Below are 5243 nucleotides of genomic sequence, written 5' to 3'. Positions count from 1 at the left end.
TATTAGAAAATGGAATTGTTGCTTTAAATATAAATATCTGCATATGATATTTTGCAGTGGCTTGGTTTTTGTGTGTAAACATTTTCTTGTCTTTGTACGTGTTCAGAAAATGAACCGCGCCTTCAAAAAGTGCCATTCTGGGACTCCTACGAACTTGCACATTCTTAGTGGACCATTATCTCTTATATATTCCCCAACACACTGTCACTGCCTAACATGGTAACAAAACAGGCCTGGGAAAGCGGTTCAGGTGAGAGTTGGCTGGGTGCTTGGTGCTCCCTCACTTTGTGCTGCGGGAAAAATGGTTTCACCTGAAGCAGAGGAGAGGGAATCGGGAAATGACAAGCTTTTATTGCATGCCAGCTGTAATGGGGGCCGCTGTTTTTGTAGCATAAAGGTAAAGGTACCCCTGACCATTAGGTCCAGTTGTGACCGACTCTGGGGTTGCGGCGCTCATCTCGCTCTAAGGGCCGAGGGAGCTGGCATTTGTCCGCAGACAGCTTCCGAGTCATGTGGCCAGCATTACTAAGCTGCTTCTGGTGAACCAGAGCAGCGCACGGAAACGCCGTTTACCTTCCCGCCGGAGCGGTTCCTATTTATCTACTAGCACTTTGATGTGCTTTTGAACTGCTAGGTTGGCAGGAGCAGGGACCGAGCAACGTTGCGGGGATTTGAACCGCCGACCTTCTGATCAGCAAGTCCTAGGCTCTGTGGTTTAACCCACAGCGTCACCCGCGTCCCTTTTGTAACATAGAGGCCGCCTTATTTTCATCCTGGACAAGCCTGCTGTGGAAGGAACAGTTGTGTGATTAAATGCAAAGCACTAGAGTCACAAATCTTAAGTTTTGCCTGCCCTGCATGAAAAATTAAACCAAAAGCCCTTTCCATACCAATACCTGGCAATAAAGGTGACTTGTGTAATTTCAAAGGGATGAACAAAATTAAGAATACTTTTGCAGAGCTAGACAACTGTGTGTGAAAACATACATCTCCCTCTATTGTCAAGTGTTTTACTGCCACCTGGTGTTTTAAAGAAAGAGTAGCATACTTGCTGACTTGAGTAGCTTTGGGTTTGTTTATATTATAACAACAGAAGATCAGTAAGTGCAGGAAGGCGTTGTTTCTGATGATATATTCAAGTGCAGTGGTACCTCAGGTTACAAACTTAACTCGTTCCGGAGGTCCGCTCTTAACCCAAAACCGTTCTTAACCTGAGGCGCGCTTTCGCTAATGGAACCTCCTGCCGCGCCGCTGGTGCGTGATTTCCGTTCTCATCCTGGGGCAAAGTTTGCAACCCGGAGCAACTACTTTCAGGTTAGTGGAGTTTGTAACTCGAAGCGTTTGTAACCCGAGGTACCACTGTATTTGGGTATTCTGTTGGTTGTGTGAAACAACTTCAGAATGCAAGGCTGGGAAAAAATGTACAGCAAAGAACATTTCTAGACACACAGATTATGTCCAGTCTCAATGGTTAGCTCCAAATAAAATAAAGATGGATGAAGAACTTTAAAACCATAATGGTTCAGGTCACCATAATCAGCGAATGTTTAATGCAGAGTATGAACGGTAAGTAAAGACATGTCATTCTTTGCAGGCATGGTATTCCATTGCCCACCCCCCGCCCTCTCAGGGTCCCCTCCCAGGGACTTTAAACACTCTGTTACCCCTGTGCATGCTTAGTCCTCATTGGACTTTTGGGGAAGGTTGCCCCCCCCCTTAAGTATTTTTTAAAGTGGCTTTTTTGTACTTTTGCAAACGTCAGAGTTCCTCTGAGCTTGCTACGTTAATACAACACTTTTGCTTTTCTGTGGTGCTGTTTCAGCTGCAATCCTGTTGGTGCTCACTGCCAGTATTTGCAGTGTATGCAATTGTATGAAATCAGGCTGGAGATTCAGGGAAGATGAAAATATGTAAAAAAAGAAGAAGAAAAGAAAATCCATCAAAGTTCGGTTGAGGTCTACTCAACAAAGTTTGAATCTCCCATTTGCACTCAGTCTTCAGCCAATTCACCTTGTCTCAGGAACCAGCTCAGATAAAAAGGTCACAGAGCACTTAGGAGACTCTGCAGTGCTGTGCTGTCATAGCTCTATTAAGCCATGGAGGAAGCAGATGTTCCAGCTTTTTATCTGCTGCCTTTAAAACATGTATATCTAAACGTTGCATCCTTTAATTTTTTAATAACCAGCATATTATCAGCGTGAGGTACAGTACTCTTGTTGACATTGTTGTTGACATTGGGCCTAATCTGCCTTGCAAGGTGTTTGTGCTGATTAAATGTCACAGGAAAGAGACTAAATATGTTGCCTTGAGCTCCTAGAAGGAAAGGCATGTAAGCTGTACATGATTATGAAAATGTATAATATAGATGACCTGCAATGCCCACTTTGCAATCCTGGTTTTTAAAAAATGTATTTTTATTAAAGATTTCTTGGTTGTTCAGGCTGCTTCTGAGGTGAATTTCCACCCACACACTCCCTGGTTACACTATGGCAGCTCTGGGGTTTTTTGCAGCCTGCTAACTGAACAAATAGGTACATATTAAAAATAATTGTTTTACAGAAGAATGATGTTTTCGGGGTTTTTTAAAATAAAAAAAATTGTAACCATCACTTCCGCCTCCAGCCTTTTGATTTCACAACTCTGCTTTTTTCTTTTTCCAAACATCCTAATTACATAATTACAAGATTTAAATAGGTAGAGGAAGGAAAAAGGAAAGAGGAGTAGGAAGGAGATACAATGGGCCCTGTCAAATTCACAGCTAGACACTCACATCTCCCTGAATATCAACCTTCCCCTTAGAATCATAACTGCAGAGGAAAAAAGAAAAGAAAACAAGACTTCTGCCTTCACTGGATCTGTTCCCCTGGTGCCCATTTTGGATTTCGTAACCTTCTGGGGTTCAGGTGTTTTCTGTTGCTACCAGGTAAAGACAAGTAGTGACAAGTCGTGAGGTGTTTATATTGGCTTTTAGCAAACATCGCCCCAGAGGATCTTAGGATGGCATACAGTTTTATACTATGTTCTCCTCACAACAACCTGGTTGTGTAGGTCAAACAAGAAGGAAGCGACTTATTCATTGCCAACCAGAAGCAACTCAAATGTAGGTCTCTCTGGTCATCATCCAACCCTTTCAGCCCAGTGCCTATGTACTCTTGAGACCAAATCCCACTCCTCACAGTATCTATTTATTTAATTCATTTATATTCCATCTTCCAAGGATCTCAAGGTGGTGTATTTGGTTCTCCTCATTTCATCCTCTCATTTCATCCTGTGAGGTAGGTTAGGCTAGGAGATAGTGACTGCCTCAAAGGCACTCAGGGAATTTCATGACTGAGTGGGGATTCAAACTCTGGTCTCCCAGGTCTTAGTCCAACATTCTAACCATTTTGCCACACTGGCTTCCAGTAGTCATGGTATGATAGGTCATAAGAGGATAAGAAAAGTCCTGCTGAATCAGATGAAAGGCCCATCTGGTGTAGCATCTTGTTCCTAACCATGGCCATCGTCTCGGCAGAAGATGAGGGCAATAGCCCTCTCCCAGTGTTGGTGGATTTATATTCCATGAATTTATTTGCCTAACCCCCTTTTAAAGACTAAGTTGGGTAGCCATCACTACACCTTGTGGAAGTGAATCACACAGCACAAGGCTGTGCTGAGTAAAGAAGTCTTTCATCTTGCCTGTCCTGGATCTTCTATTCAGCTTCATCAGATAACCCTGGTTCCCTATAATAATGTAATAATAATTTATTATTTATACCCCACCCATCTGACTGGGCTTCCCCAGCCACTCTGGGTGGCTTCCAACAAAATATTAAAATACAGTAATGCATTAAACATTAAAAGCTTCCCTAAACAGGGCTGCCTTCAGATGTCATCTAAAAGTCAGATAGTTGTTCTCTTTGACATCTGGTAGGGGGGTTTCCACAGGGCGGGCGCCACTACCAAGAAGGCCCTCTGCCTGGTTCCCTGTAACTTGGCTTTTCGCAGTGAGGGAACCGCCAGAAGGCCCTCAGAGCTGGACCTCAGTGTCCGGGTAGAACGATGCAGATGGAGACGCTCCTTCATATATACTGGACCGAGGCCATTTAGGGCTTTAAAGGTCAGCACCAACACTTTGAATTGTGCTTGGAAACGTACTGGGAGCCAATGTAGGTCTTTCAAGACCGGTGTTATGTAGTCTCGGCGGCCGCTCCCAGTCACCAGTCTAGCTCTCGCATTCTGGATTAGTTGTAGTTTCTGGGTCACCTTCAAAGGTAGCTCCATGTAGAGCGCATTGCAGTAGTCCAAGCGGGAGATAACCAGAGCATGCACCACCCTAGAACTCTGGTTACGCAAGAGTGAGGTAAAACTCCATTCATTTTCTCCACATGTAATTTTTAAAAACTCAGTCATGTCTTCCTCCTCTTCACACCTGTCCCCCCAACTAAAAAACAAATAAATACAAATCTTGCCTCCTTTCCTCATAGGTGAGGTCTCCAGCTGATCATTTTCTGCCAATTTCCAAGAAGCGGCCATTTCTCCCACCATGTACTCTGGCCTTCCTTGACATATAGGGATATATTATTTACCCACATCATAATCTTGCTAAAATACATAGCACATAAATGGACAATGTAATATTCAATTGGTAAACCAGAGTTCCAACAAAGGGTGAACGGCAGGGTCAAAGAGCAACCAAGTCCACATTGAGTGATGTATCATTTGATGACAACATGAGACCCAGCACTATTCAATGGGGCATTTGGAAAGTATGCAATACATGTACCAAAATCCAGGGTGGTTGTTCTGTGTTATGGTATAACCATCCCATTTTTGGCAAGAAGTATAGGTAGGTTGCATATTTTCAGTGTTCTAAGCCTACAGTAGAGATTCAGCCAAGATGGTTGTTGCATTACACAGAGCTACAGTTCCCAGAGTGGTTTAACAATCAATCGCCCTTCCCAGGGAACTCTGGGAATTGTAGCCGTGTAAGGAGAAGGGTGTCCTAGCATCTCCCTGCATAGAACTGTAGAGTTGGAAGGGACCCTGAGGATCATCTAGTCCAACCCCCTGCAATGCAGGAATAGGCAGCGGCCCCATACAGGGATCAAACCTGCAACCTTTGCATTATCAGCACCACGCTCAAACCAGCTGAGCTATCTAGGCAGGGCACCTTTAATAAACCACAGTTCCCAGGATTCTTTGGGGGAAGCCATGAGAGTGTTGAAAGCAGTGCAATACTGCTTTAAATGTGCAGCGCAGAT

This window comes from Podarcis tiliguerta, assembly GCF_965153285.1.
Source record: "Podarcis tiliguerta genome assembly, chromosome: 5".
Classification (NCBI taxonomy): Eukaryota; Metazoa; Chordata; class Lepidosauria; order Squamata; family Lacertidae; genus Podarcis; species Podarcis tiliguerta.
Note: the sequence above shows the minus strand (reverse complement) of the source record.